The following is a 15,831-nucleotide window of genomic DNA, read 5'->3' as shown; positions in this document are numbered from 1 at the left end:
GATCACCCGTCAGCCTGCCTGCCGTGCTCATCTGCTGTACCGGTCAGTCCCTGCCTTCTGACCCGTGGAAGTCACCTGCTCTCATACAAGTTCGGTCCCAGAGTAGCACCTGGTCTCTCTGCTCGGTCCTTCCCTGGTCACGGAGTCGATTGAGCCGCCGTATGACCTTGGTCAGTCCGAGTTGACAGCTACTTACGCCCCTCTGGTCCCTCCTTGCACCGCAGCACAGAGGTTCCACCACCCGGATCCGTAACATACTCCTTTGAACACATGCCTGTGGAGAGTAGGAGACTGTGATTTTTGCTACATACTGAAGCAGGGCTGCCACCAGGAATTTCAGCACCCCATACTGGCAACATTTCCGGGCACCCTTAAGACTCCACACCAGCCCCGCCTCCACCCCTCAAACTTTCCACCGTCCCACCTCCCACTCTTGGAAAAACTCTGCTTCTGCACCTCGGTTTCACCAATCACACATAAACAGTTCCCATCGAACACCATATCACATACACAGCCATCAGCTTTTGTTTTGGCCAAAAGATTTTTTAAGCCTGCCACCACGACAAGGTAGACTCTTTTGGCAGGGCCCTACTCTACTCTAACCTATTAAACATTTCTTAAACTATCCAATATTCTTTTTAGGTATATTTTGCTTATTTTTCTTTAAGGGAATGAGTGACGTACATTTTTTAAACTAATTGAAACCAGATTGTGATAATTTTTTATAATCTGTATTTCTGACTTCAGATTATTGTATCCTGCTTTCTGTACATTTATGGCAATCTGCTGTCTTGCCTGTTTGGAGATATGAACAATAGACATATGGATGTATATATATCACAAGACAAAATAGGGGACTCTAATTCCTAGGGAGAGTTTTCTATACATGTTCTCATGTTTAGTGACATGCAGATGTCATTGTGCAGGAAAGGGGAAGAGGTGAGCTGTGACACGACCTAATGTGAATGGTGGATTCTGTTATCTCTCATTGTAATCCTGCTGGCTATGATAATGAGGTGACTGCTGAAAAGGAATCTCTTCTGGACGTGTTATTCTATTAGAAAAGCAATTTCTGTTTATTTATTATTTATGATATAAGGGGTGACAAACTTTAAAGTAAATTCTTCCAAAACGTTAAACTATGATTAAAAGGATTGCCAATTTTCTGGTTATTCTTGACCAATGTGTTTGAGATGATGATAAGGCACTTAGTATTATGGTCTTTCTTGAACTTCGGCACTAAATACGAAATATGGGAAATAGACTATATTTCTATGTTGAATTTCTGCATTAAGGGCCTTTTAATCATCTCACACACACATTGGTTAAGAATAACCAGAGCATGGTCAATGCCCTTAACATAAAAGTTTTGTAAAACATTCCCACTAAACATTTCGCTAATTAAATCTATTTTTCATAAGAGTCATTTAGTTAAATCCTTTGGTCAATTGTGTAAAGTGCAAAATTATAATGTAACAAAACAAACAAAACAAAGACAAAACGTATAACCAATTAATACAATGAAAATAAGGTCATTTTGTGAGGTCAGAAAACATATTAAAACAACGATCTAAGGAAATGAACCATAATAATAAAGACGTATTTCCATAAATTCAAGAACAACAAACAATAGTGCGCTCTATCCTAAAAACTGAGCCCTAATATTAAATGGGTATTCCCATCTGGGGTACGGATAGTGCATCGCAGGGTCAGTCAGGTGCAGGTCTCAGAACTGAAACATTACTATCCGATCTGTTACATCTGTCTAATGCTAGGACTTTGGGTCAGTAATCCCGCAGTCAGGCTAGGACACTCATCCATAATACAGGGGAACATACATGGCAATAACACACTAATGTAAAACTGGCTGCAATGTAGAAGATGTGAAGATGCAAATTTACATGTATGGAACAAGCAGTCGTTTTACCTGCTGGTTAGAAAAATCCTTAATCAGGTCTTTAATATTCAGGTGTCTGGCGAGCTCATGCTCAATTGACAGAAGGGCTCGGCTGTTTAACCGTTGTTCCGTCATTGTAGAATGCAGATAGTTCTTGAGAGTTTGCTAATGCTATCTCTCCTTCTGCTACTCAAAGTGGTTGGGTGATAAAAATTCTTACAATACACACCTCTCCAAATCTTGAAGCTCGAATTTGTAGATGGCGTTTAGTAAAGCCAGTGGACCCATGTTTTCTGTAAATGTAGCTTCATAAACTTTCCGAAGACGTTGCTACTCAGAAAGTAACGGTGATGTGAGATCTACCTGCCTTCCCATGGGTTGTTCCATCTCTTGCTATTATTTTGAATTATTTGGTTCTTTCCTAGAATGGGTGGTCAAGTATGAAACAGGTTCCTCCGCTATAATCCATTATCTTGACGATTTTCTTTTTGTGGGACCACCAGATTCCAGGTCCTGTCAATTTTTGCTGGACAATTTTATTTTTTTCGCGTCGTATTTTGGCGTTCCCTTATCCAGTGGAAAAAGTTTTGCTACTACTTCGCTATCCTTTTTAGGAATTGAGATTGATTCCGTTGCCATGGTTTTTCACCTTCCCTCAGAAAAAAATTCAAAATTGCTGTCCCAGATTGAAGGATTCTGTTCTGTCCTCAAAGTAACACTATGTCAAATGCAGTCCATGCTAGGCCTCCTTAACTTTGCTTGCACAGTAATGCCTATGGGGAGAATTTTTCCAGACGTTTATCCCTCTCGACCAAAAGCATCAAGCTTCCCCATCAAAGAATTCGGATAAAACCTCCTTTGAAAGCAGACTTGCTGGTTGGGAAGGAGTTCCTCTTGTCCTATAATGGATATACATGCTTTTAGTTATCGGAATTGACTAATGAGGATCTCTCCCTTTTTTCCGATGCCGCTGGATCTACTGGTTTCAGTGTCATTTTTGGAGACCAATGGTGTGCCGAACCTTGGCCGGAATCTTGGCGCACTGAGGGCTGGGTTAAAAACCTTACTTGGTTAGAGTTATTTCCTATCATCACAGCCATTTCTTTATGGGGCCCATCCCTCAGGGATAAACGGATCTGTTATTGGACTGACAATATGAGTGTTGTACACGCCATATATCACTTGTCATCCTCATCTCCCCTGGTTATGAAATTACTCAGATTTCTGGTATTAAAATGCTTAAGTTTAAACATCTGGTTTTAAGCCCGCCATGTTCCGGGTACAAATAATGTCATTGCTGATTCTCTTTCTCGTTTCGATTGGCAGAAATTCCGGGAATGTTTCCCCGCGGCCAAACCAGAGGGGCATCCATGCCCATCCCTCATGTGGGAGGTGGTAGAGAAAGATTGATGGAGTTGGTGAGATCTTCAGTGGCCTCGTCTACATGGCGTTCTTACGGTAAGGCATGGAATGAGTGGCATAACTTATTTGGGGATAGATCAGCAGCAGCATCCGACGCTGCCCGTCTGGAGGTCACAATCGAATATTTACTTTACTTGCGCAGCATGGGTGTTTCAGGAGCCGTTGCACAGAACTGCCTATCTGATCTCGGTGTTTATTTTCACCTCTTAGGTTGGAACGATGTTACTAAGGTTTTCATCATTCGGCAGGCTATTATGGGTTGGAGGAGGGAGCACACTCGTCAGGGGAACAGACGGCCCATTTCTTTCAGTTTACTTACCCGCCTAATCAACCCACTCCCGCTGTCCGCTCTTCTCCTTTCAAGTCTGCTCTACTCTCTGCCGCTTTTTGACTCGCGTTTTTTGGTTTGGTGCTTTGCGCATTAGTGAATTGGTGTCCCCATCCAAGCGCACTTCAGGAGGACTCCAGTATGATGGTGTCACTCCCTGTGACCGAGGTCTCCGTATCCACTTTCGGAAATCCAAAATTGACCCGTCCGGTATTTGTTCATGGGTTCCCCTTCTTACCATCCCCGGTCCTATTTGTCCTTTAACGCTTGTTAATAATTACTCATCGTTCTGGCGATCTGGTGACTCCTTTTTCTCACATGAGGATGGTTCTCCTCTTACGGTTTTTCAATTTCAATCCCTTTTTTGGAAATGTTTAGCTTTCGTAGGCCTTCCTCTCAAGGTATTTGGTACGTACTCCTTTAGGATAGCAGCTGCTACCGAAGCAGCCCGTGCTGGTTTGCCTAACTCCGAGATCCAGCGCATTGGTAGATGGCGTTCCTCCTGTTTTGCAAGATACATCAGACCGAATTTATTGCTTCACTAACTTTATTATCTCTTCATAGTTGGTGTAAAACACACAGTATGGATACTGGGCCACTCTTACATCTTCTGGGCATCCCAAAGAGCAGAACGTCAACCAGGTGGCAGAGGTCTTGGGTTCCACGGCATCAACGTTTTTTGGAGAGGAATAAGAGGCTTGACCTGGCCTCAGGTTCTTCCCGAGGTGGTGCGGATAGCTGAGACTGCTTCCTCTCCCTTAATTCTAGTCCTGCATGCGGGCGGGAATGATCTCTGCTCCTTTCACCTAGCGGAGCTCCTCACAATCATGCGCTCCGACGTGGATAAATTCCACAGACTTTTTCCAGAGCTTACTCTGATTTGGTCAGAGGTCATGTCACGTGTTGCATGGCAGGGCGCGAGAGATGCGGCGGCAGTTGAACGTTCTGTGCGCACGCTTAATGCCCGCTTGTCCCGCTTTATCCGTTTTAAGGCCGGAGTGGTCATGAGGCATCACCAGCTTGAGGGAGACAATTCCAGTCTTATGCTACCCGATGGAGTCCATCTGACGGAAATAGGGCTGGATATTTTTCTCTCCGGTCTCCAGGATAGCATAGAACAAGCTTTTTACCAAATGGGTGGGGGGCGGAGCGCAGTATAAATACTCCGCTCCTCCTTAGCGGTCATTTGCTCCATCTTGATGTTTTTTTCCGGTACGAAGTCTGACTTGCGCTGGGAGTCCAGCTGCGGCATATGGATTTGCACCCGTTTCAGCTGGCTAATAGTGCCTTAACTGAGTTTTATACCAGTTACGTACTGAGCACGTCCTTTTTGGCTGTGACCGACTTCTACCCATTAAAAGGAGTTTTGGTTAAGATCTGTGTGTTGTCGTTATTCCATGGGACTTTTTGAGGAAATATTGTTGTTGGGTCTCAGCAGTCTGCAGGGCATGTCAATCTTTAATTGAATGCCCCTTGACTGCTGTGCCCTGCTGAAGGGGTTAAATTGTGTGTCCCATGTTCTTTTTCTCCTCTCCTCCTGGCTTTCACCCAATAATCCTCTTCTTCCTCCCTCTTCCCCTCTTTATAAGTCCAGACCCTGTGTGAAGCCCAGCTGTGCTTGGTATCACAGATCCTAGAAGGGTGTATTGACGGATTCCTCCACAAGAGGCCCCCATAACCATTCACACATCTCCACCTTCCACCTCAGACGACCAGAGGGAGCCCGTTAGGGATATATAAAGAAGGGAAGGTGGAGCCAGGCAGTCAGTTCCTGCAGAGTGAGACACAGAAACAGGTCAGTCTGCAGTGGAGCTCAGTGACTCAGCAATTCCTCTGGAGAGTTCAGTTAGTGCAAGCCTGAATACAGAGTTGAGCCCGGTTGAGTCGTAGCTCAGAATAGTGAGCTTAGGTGTGCCGGCGCCATAAGATCGGTGAAGCGCGGCAAGCTGCCATTAGTGTGAGTAGCCTATTGAGGGCCCGAGTAGGCCGAAGGCGAGTAGAGAGAGTTAGTACATAGGGGGCAGAGGAGCTTAACTAGCTCACCCCGAAGAAGAATTTACCGGACACCGGGTCCGAAGCTTACCGGGATATCCACGACCCAGTAAGATATAACCGGAATCCCTGGAGAACTACAAGTCCCAGGATCGCTAAAGTGCTGATACCTACCAGAGCCAGGAGACACATAGGCCCCGTAGGTTGGGAGCATGCACTCCAAGAGAAGGCCCTACCACAAGGTCAGCCAGCGCAGGACAGAGACAAAGTTAGGCCTAGCTCCAGGCAGGTCAGAAACTTACTACGTAGAGGCAAGGAACAGGAGGCCCAAAACCCGCTCATTGGGGAGGATCCGGACATACACCCTTCACCCTACAGTGCTCTGGGGAGTGCCTGAATTTCCATCAGTAAAAGGTACTGAAGTGACTATCGTGTCTGTCCCTGTTCTGGCTCTGACGCGGCTGAGTCTCTCTGTCCTGCATACCCCGTCATACACTGCCCTGAGGCCTAGCTCCACCTGTGGGGAGCTATACCATCCAGCTGCCTTATCATCGGCCTCAGTGGACTGCGCAGCGCTGGTGATCCTCACCAGAAGCCACAGGTGGCGTCACGAACTTTTATAAACTTAACATCTATCAACGCCTTTTTAAAGAGAGACCCCAGAGTACGGGCCCGGGAGCCGACCACCGCGACCTCCTTAAGGCTAAAGGCCCGGGTAACCGAGTCTTCCCCCATCCCCTGGGCTAGTCACCTGCCTCTTCCTGCCTCTCTCCACACAAGCATGGGACCCGCAGTCTGCGTTTCCTACCACCCCTCCCCTTTTTTCCCATGTACAGTGTGTTTTGTTGGTATTATTTGGTTGTTCTGTATTTAAGTCACAGCAGCAGTCATTTCCTCTATCTTGATGTTTTTCTCCAGTACGAAGTATGATATGCGCCGGGAGTCCGGCAGTGGAATATGGATTTGTACCCGTTTCAGCTGGCCAATAGTGCCTTAACCGGGTTTTATACCAGTTACGCGCTGAGCACGTCCTTTTTGGCTGTGAACGACCTCTAACCATTAAAAGGAGTTTTGGTTAAATTCTGTATGTTGTCGTTATTACATGGGACTTTTTGGGGAAATTTTGTTGTTGGGTCTCAGAAGTCATCTTACTACTGTTAATGGTAAAAATGATCATAGACATGTGCAATGTTGGTTAAAAAAAAATCTGGCCTCCTCCTCCCCTTAATAGCCGGCCATCGCACACCATGTTATTTCTTCTTAGCCCAAGACAGCACCAAAGACTGGAGCTGTTATGAGCAAGAGGAAATCCAATTACCTGGTAGTGTAAAATGTTCTGCACATGTCTATGAGTATAATGAAGCGCAGATGTTGTGGCGCTTATACTTACTGCCAGCGTATGAGTAGATCTGCTGGCATCTCTATCTTTGGTGTCATATATTGGGATCCTCTGTCATTGCTATGCTTATCTTCATTATTAACTGCTAATTTAAAAAAAAAAAATCCGGCCTCCTTCCTCCCCTTAATAGCCGGCCATCACACACCTCTTCCCAACACCCATGACAGCACTTTCATGAGTGTGAGGAAATCTTACTACTGGTAATGGTAAAAATGATCATAGACATGTGCAATGTTAGTTAAAAAAAAAATCCGGCCTCCTTCCTCCCCTTAATAGCCGGCCATCACACACCTCTTCCCAACACCCATGACAGCACTTTCATGAGTGTGAGGAAATCTTACTACCGGTAATGATAAAAATGATCATAGACATGTGCAATGATGTTTGATTTTAAAAAAAAAAAAATCCGGCCTCCTTCCTCCCCTTAATAGCCGGCCATCGCACACCATGTTATTTCTTCTTACCCCAAGACAGCACCGAAAGATGGAGCTGTCATGAGCAAGAGGAAATCCAATTACCGGTTAGTGTAAAATGTTCTGCACATGTCTATGAGTATAGTGAAGCGCAGATGTTGTGGCGCTTATACTTACTGCCAGCGCATGATTACATTGTCTGGCTTCTTCATCTTTGGGGTCGGTGTTTTGGGTCCCTCAGTGTCGTATCCATGGTCATCTTCATTCCAGCAGTGCTTTCAGATGATCATCAAAGTGATGTCCAATCTTCAGTTCTTCAAGGTCTACTGGAGGCTGAGGAAGACAGCTGGCTCTGATGACTATGGAGCTGGTGTCTTGTCAAGGGTTTCCAAGTTGACAAAAGAAAATCCCTTGAACATGGCCTGGTCCTTTGCTGATAGAGGTGACTTTTTGGCCTCTGCTGCTTCTAATTTCTCCAGATGGTGTGGTCGAGAACTGTGATGAGCTTTAGATGGCTATAAAACAAACAAAAAAATAATTATTACCAAAATCTCAAACGTTCTGGAGAAGGATGATATGAAATGATCTGGACCATCAGACCAGGACCAGCAGCTCTGGATGATGTTGATTTTCCAATGTTAGGCTGTGTGCCCACGATGCGTTTTTAATGCGTTTCTGCAGCATTTTTGCAGCTGCGGAAACGCATTAAAAACGCATGGTAGAAGGGCAGCAATGATAATCCGCATGTGCTGTGCACATGCTGCGGAAATATCCGCTGTGGATTATCATTACGGAAAAAAACGCAGCACTACCAATTATTTTGCGGAAATGCTGCGTTTATCGCCGCCATTGACTTGCATTAGAACGCGCCAATTCCGCAAGACTGCATCTGTACTTGCGTAATTGGTGCGTTCTAATGTGCGGATGGTACCCAGGACTAGAGGAGAGGAGACTCTCCTCCGGACCCAGGCACCATTAAAAAATCTGTAAAAAAAAGAATAAAATAAAAAATAAATGTATATTTACCTTCCGGCGGCCCGCGCTGCGCTCCTACTTGCTTCCCGGCACTTTGCAGTGGATTGAAGGACCTGCGCTGACGTCAGAGACATGTGACGGGTCATGCGACGCTGACATCGGCAGGTCTTTCAATCCACTGCAAAGTGCCGGCACCAAGCGAAGCAAGCCAGCGCGGGCCATCGGAGGGTAAGTATACATTTGTTTTTTTTTATTTTTAACCACTCTCTCGGGTCACACTATATAAATCCATGCAGTTTGCATGGATTTATATAGTGTGACCTAGTTGTCACAAGCACTTTCCAAGTGATGCTAAAATCGCTTGGAAAGCGCTTGTCAATCCGCATGCGGAAATGCATGTGAAGAACGCTTCACATCCGCATGTCCCTGGCAGGAAAAACGCATGTACAATCCGCATGTACGATCCGCATTTACAATCCACATGTACAATCCGCATGCGGAAATGTCAGTGAATAACGCTCCATTTCCGCATGTCCCCGGCAGGAAAAACGCATGTACAACCCGCATGTACGATCCGCATGTACGATCCGCATGTACGATCCGCATGTACGATCCGCATGTATGATCCGCATGTACGATCCGCATGTACAATCCGCATGTACAATCCGCATGTACAATCCGCATGTACAATCCGCATGTGTTTTTTTCTGCCAGGGAGATGCAGAAACGCTCAGGAAAAAATCCTGAGCATTTCTGCATCGTGGGCACATAGCCTAAGTGTCAGCGCTAACTAATACTTAACAGAGGTGCAATGTGATCTGGCCATATACTTACTACAGGGATGTGAGGTGGAGACACTTTCAGGGCTTCCACAGAGACCCAATCAATACACTGGAAAAACACGTGCTCTCGGATGTTACCATGGACTCCTAAGCGTCTGGCTGGATCTTTCTGTAGGAGCTAAAAACAATAAAGTAAAACCCATGAAGGTAAGCGGTAGAGGCAATAAAACATTCTCACAACTTCACCATTTAAATGAATATTGTACAACCCATAGTACTAATAACTTGGAGTTATACTGACCTGTTTAATGATGTCATCAATGCCGGAGGATGCCTCATCGAGTGTCAGATGGAACGTACACTCACTGGTAACCATATCTTTTAAGATGACACCAAGAGAATACCAGTCTACTCCGGCGTTATACTCCTCGCCAGCAAAAATCTATCATGGAAGTAAGAACAAAAAGGTCAAAATGTTAACATTCCCATGGACTGTAATTTTAGTGAAAACTAAATAGGAAAGCACTATTATCCCACCTCAGGAGCCATGTAACCGGCAGTCCCAGCGTATTCGGTGGCTGTTCGGTCTCCATGCATGTTGTCAATTGCGAGACCGAAATCTGTGATCTTAATTAGAGATGAGCGGTGTTCGACTAGAACTGTTCGCCAATCTCAAATTCGAGCTGTTTTGGGCGGTGTTCGAGTTGTTCGACGAACCCGAACGATTTGCAAAAAATTCGGCTGTTCGAGGTTATGTTCGATAACTGTTCGTGCACCAAAAGCGTGTCCTGCATGTCTGGCGCTATTTAGAGCACCAATCATGCAGGGATTGTCTGCCACTCACTGTAATGCCACAGCCATGGTGGTTGTGGCATTACAGTGATTGCCCAAATCGATGGGAACAGTGCCAACAGTGAAACATGAAAAGCCGGCAATTCAGCAGCGGCATACACCTGTACCCGACAATTTAGAACCGAAAGAATAGAGCTTCACACATAGATTAGATAGATATAAACATGTCAGCCACATATATACGAAGTACAGTGAAAGTGCTGCTTACTGTACTTGTCATTTAGCGTAAAGGATTTATCAAAAAAAATAATAGTGTTTTCATGCACCGTCTCTTTAAAAAAGCCGGCCGGCAATTCAGCAGCGGTACCCGACAATTTAGAATAGAAAGAATAGAGAATCACACATAGATTAGATAGATAGAAACATGTCAGTCACATATATATGAAGTACAGTGACAGTGCTGCTTACTGTACTTGTCATTTAGCGTAAAGGATTTATCAAAAAAAATAATAGTGTTTTCATGCACCGTCTCTTTAAAAAAGCCGGCCGGCAATTCAGCAGCGGTACCCAACAATTTATAACAGACAGAATAGAGCTTCACACATAGATTAGATAGATAGAAACATGTCAGTCACATATATATGAAGTACAGTGATAGTGTTGGTTACTGTACTTGTCATTTAGTATTAAAACAAAGGATTTATTATTAAAAAAATTGGCGTGGGGTTCCCCTTAATTTTAGGCTCTAGCGGAGGTTAAGCAGACGGCTGGGGCAGATGTTTGAGGCCTGGGAAGGGGGTAATACCCACGGAGCTTCCCAGGCTACTAATATCAGCCCCCAGCTGAATACATAGCCTTTACTAGCTATTAAAATGGGGGACCCCCCAAAAAAATGACGTGGGGTCCCCCCTAATTTAATAGCTAGCAAAGGCTAGGCAGACAGCTGGGGGCTGATATTAATAGCCCAGGAAGGGAGCCATGAATATTGGCCCCCTCCCAGGCTAGAAACACCAGCCGTCAGCCGCCCCAGAAATGGCGCATTCATAGGATGCGCCAATTCTGGCACTTAGCCTCGCTCTTCCACGCTGCCCTGGTGCGGTGGCAGGGGGTAATAGGGTTGGGGTTGATGTCAGCTTATAATGCCAGCTGACATCAAGCCCAGGTTAGTAATGGAGAGGCGTCTATAAGACACCCCCATTACTAACCCCATAGTCAAAGTTAAAAAAAACACAAACACCCAGAATAAAGTCCTTTAATTGAAATAAAGACACAATCCTTTATTGTTCTAAATTAAACCATACTTACCGTCACGCCCATTCCAGCTGAAGCCAATGATCTCCTGCAATAAAAGAAAAATAATAAAGCAACCTCATCCTTACCTTTCCATGGTTCCCACGACAGCTTCAGCTCTGCTACATCGAGATGACAGGCTGGACCGCAGCAGAACGCTGCCATCCAGCCTCTCATCCCGCAGACACTGAGAAGCGCAGGCTTGCTTGCGCTGCTCAGCGTCTCTCTGTGACGACATCCAGATGAGCCGAGTTCATGTCCAATGAACTCGGCTCACCTCATGCACGTCACTGACAGCGTGGGAAAATTCTCACGCTGAAGCGGTGAGTGCAGGAGAATTCTCCCACGCTGTCAGTGACTTGCATAAGGTGAGCTCATGTCCAATGAACTCAGCTCACCTCCTGCACGTCACTGACAGCGTGGGAGAATTCTCCTGCACTCAGCGCTTCAGCGTGAGAATTCTCCCACGCTGAAGCGCTGAGTGCAGGAGAATTTTCCCACGCTGTCAGTGACGTGCATAAGGTGAGCTCATGTCCAATGAACTCAGCTCACCTCCTGCACGTCACTGACAGCGTGGGAGAATTCTCCTGCACTCAGCGCTTCAGTGTGAGAATTCTCCCACGCTGAAGCGCTGAGTGCAGGAGAATTTTCCCACGCTGTCAGTGACGTGCATGAGGTGAGCCGAGTTCATTGGACATTAACTCGGCTCATCTGGATGCCCTCACAGAGAGACACTGTGGAGCGCAAGCAAGCCTGCGCTTCTCAGTGTCTGCGGGATGACAGGCTGGATGGCAGCGTTCTGCTGCGGTCCAGCCTGTCATCTCGATGTAGCAGAGCTGAAGCTGTCATGGGAACCATGGAAAGGTAAGGATGATGTTGCTTTATTATTTTTCTTTTATTTCAGGAGATCGTTGGCTTCAGCTGGAATGGGCGTGACGGTAAGTATGGTTTAATTTAGAACAATAAAGAATTGTGTGTTTATTTCAATTAAAGGACTTTTTTCTGGGTGTTGTGTTTTTTTTAAATACTTTACTAGAAATTCATGGTGGTCATGTCTAATATTGGCGTGACCCCATGAATTTCGGGCTTAGGGCCAGCTGATAATGCCAAGCTGGCCCTAACCCCTTTATTACCCAGTGAGCCACCGCATCAGGGCCCTGGATGAGTTGGGTACAGCGCCAGAAGATGGCGCTTCTATGAACGCGCCATTTTCCGGGGTGGCTGCGGACTGCAATTTGCAGCGGGGGTGGCCCAGAAAGCTTGGGCCTCCCTGCGCTGCGGATTCCAGCCCCCAGCTGCCTAGTTGTACCTGGCTGGACACAAAAATAGGGCGAAGCCCCACGTCAATTTTCTTTAAATTATTTCATGAAATAATTAAGAAAAAAAGGGCTTCCCTATATTGTTGTGTCCGGCCAGGTACAAATAGGCAGCTGGTGGTTGGGGGCAGCCCGTTCCTGCCTGCTGTACCTGGCTGGACACAAATATAGTGCGAAGCCCCACGTCAATTTTTTTTAAATTATTTCATGAATTTCCTGAAATAATTAAAAAAAATTGAAGTGGGGCTTCGCACTATATTTGTGTCCAGCCAGGTACAGCAGGCAGGAACGGGCTGCCCCCAACCACCAGCTGCCTATTTGTACCTGGCCGGACACAACAATATAGGGAAGCCCTTTTTTTCTTAATTATTTCATGAAATTCATGAAATAATTAAAAAAAAAGTACGTGGGGCTTCGCCCTATTTTTGTGTCCAGCCAGGTACAACTAGGCAGCTGGGGGCTGGAATCTGCAGCGCAGGGAGGCCCAAGCTTTCTGGCCCCCCCCCCCGCTACAAATTGCAGTCCGCAGCCACCCCGGAAAATGGCGCGTTCATAGAAGCGCCATCTTCTGGCGCTGTACCCAACTCATCCAGGGCCCTGGTGCGGTGGCTCACTGGGTAATAAAGGGGTTAGGGCCAGCTTGGTATTATCAGCTGGCCCCAAGCCCAAAATTCATGGGGTCACGCCAGTATTAGACATGACCGCCATGAATTTCTAGTAAAGTATTTAAAAAAAACACAACACCCAGAAAAAAAGTCCTTTAATTGAAATAAAGACACAATTCTTTATTGTTCTAAATTAAACCATACTTACCATCACACCCATTCCAGCTGAAGCCAACGATCTCCTGCAATAAAAGAAAAATAATAAACCAACCTCATCCTTACCTTTCCATGGTTCCCACGACAGCTTCAGCTCTGCTACATCGAGATGACTGGCTGGACCGCAGCAGAACGCTGCCATCCAGTCTGTCATCCCGCAGACACTGAGAAGCGCAGGCATGCTTGCGCTCCTCACTGTCTCGCTGTGACGGCATCCAGATGAGCCGAGGTCATGTCCAATGAACTCGGCTCACCTCATGCACGTCACTGACAGCGTGGGAAAATTCTCACGCTGAAGTGCTGAGTGCAGGAGAATTCTCCCACGCTGTCAGTGATGTGCATGAGGTGAGCTCATGTCCAATGAACTCAGCTCACCTCCTGCACGTCACTGACAGCGTGGGAAAATTCTCCTGCAATCAGCGCTTCAGCGTGAGAATTTTCCCACGCTGTCAGTGACGTGCATGAGGTGAGCCGAGTTCATTGGACATGAACTCGGCTCATCTGGATGTCGTCACAGAGAGACGCTGAGCAGCGCAAGCAAGCCTGCGCTTCTCAGTGTCTGCGGGATGACAGGCTGGATGGCGGCGTTCTGCTGCGGTCCAGCCTGTCATCTCGATGTAGCAGAGCTGAAGCTGTCGTGGGAACCATGGAAAGGTAAGGATGAGGTTGCTTTATTATTTTTCTTTTATTGCAGGAGATCGTTGGCTTCAGCTGGAATGGGCGTGATGGTAGGTATGGTTTAATTTAGAACAATAAAGGATTGTGTCTTTATTTCAATTAAAGGACTTTATTCTGGGTGTTTGTGTTTTTTTTAACTTTGACTATGGGGTTAGTAATGGGGGTGTCTTATAGACGCCTCTCCATTACTAACCTGGGCTTGATGTCAGCTGGCATTATAAGCTGACATCAACCCCAACCCTATTACCCCCTGCCACCGCACCAGGGCAGCGTGGAAGAGCGAGGCTAAGTGCCAGAATTGGCGCATCCTATGAATGCGCCATTTCTGGGGCGGCTGATGGCTGGTGTTTCTAGCCTGGGAGGGGGCCAATATTCATGGCTCCCTTCCTGGGCTATTAATATCAGCCCCCAGCTGTCTGCCTAGCCTTTGCTAGCTATTAAATTAGGGGGGACCCCACGTCATTTTTTTGGGGGGGTCCCCCATTTTAATAGCTAGTAAAGGCTATATATTCAGCTGGGGGCTGATATTAGTAGCCTGGGAAGCTCCGTGGGTATTACCCCCTTCCCAGGCTTCAAACATCTGCCCCAGCCGTCTGCTTAACCTCCGCTAGAGCCTAAAATTAAGGGGAACCGCACGCCAATTTTTTTAATAATAAATCCTTTATTTTAATACTAAATGACAAGTACAGTAACCAACACTATCACTGTACTTCATATATATGTGACTGACATGTTTCTATCTATCTAATCTATGTGTGATGCTCTATCTTTCTGTTCTAAATTGTCGAGTACCGCTGCTGAATTGCCGGCCGGCTTTTTTAAAGAGACAGTGCATGAAAACACTATTATTTTTTTAAATAAATCCTTTACACTAAATGACAAGTACAGTAAGCAACACTATCACTGTACTTATTATATATGTGACTGACATGTTTCTATCTATCTAATCTATGTGTGAAGCTCTATTCTTTCTGTTCTAAATTGTCGGGTACAGATGCTGAATTGCCGGCCGGCTTTTTTAAAGAGACGGTGCATGAAAACACTAATATTTTTTTTAATAAATCCTTTACACTAAATGACAAATGCAGTAACCAACACTGTCACTGTGCTTCTTATATGTGTGACTGACATGTTTCTATCTATCTAATCTATGTGTGATGCTCTATTCCTTCTTGTCTAAATTGTCGGGTACCGGTGTATGCCGCTGCTGAATTTGCCGGCCGGCTTTTTTAAACAGAGTGTCTTCTGAGCAGTTTGTCAGCTTTTGGACACCTTTGCAGGTGTTTTCTATGTGTTTCTATGTGTTTTTGTTTGCCTGCCATTGGTTTTAACGGTGTTCGACGGTGTTCTAAGGTGTTCGACGAACAGTTCGACGAACAGTTCCTCGAACATCCCGGTGTTCGACGAACCGAACCGAACCCGAACACTACGGGGGTGGCTCAACACTAATCTTAATATGGCCCGTTTCAGCCACCAAGATGTTCTCGGGCTTGAGGTCTCTGTGGATGACGCCCTTGGAGTGGAGGTACTGGATTCCACAGACGAGTTCAGCGGCATAGAATCTGACAGAAAGACATGAATGAGTGTAGCTTCCCGAGGAGAAGACAAGAAACACAAAGATATTGCTTCCAGCCAATATTATCTACATTGACTAGACGATTAGAACAAGATGACCATATGCAGAACATACAACAAATCCTGCCAGATCCCACTGAAGAATAATGAG

The sequence above is a fragment of the Phyllobates terribilis genome, unplaced genomic scaffold (assembly GCF_046119375.1).
Source record: "Phyllobates terribilis strain yellow unplaced genomic scaffold, ASM4611937v1 Scaffold_187__1_contigs__length_3656778, whole genome shotgun sequence".
NCBI classification, from domain to species: domain Eukaryota; kingdom Metazoa; phylum Chordata; class Amphibia; order Anura; family Dendrobatidae; genus Phyllobates; species Phyllobates terribilis.
This window is presented reverse-complemented; position numbering follows the sequence as displayed.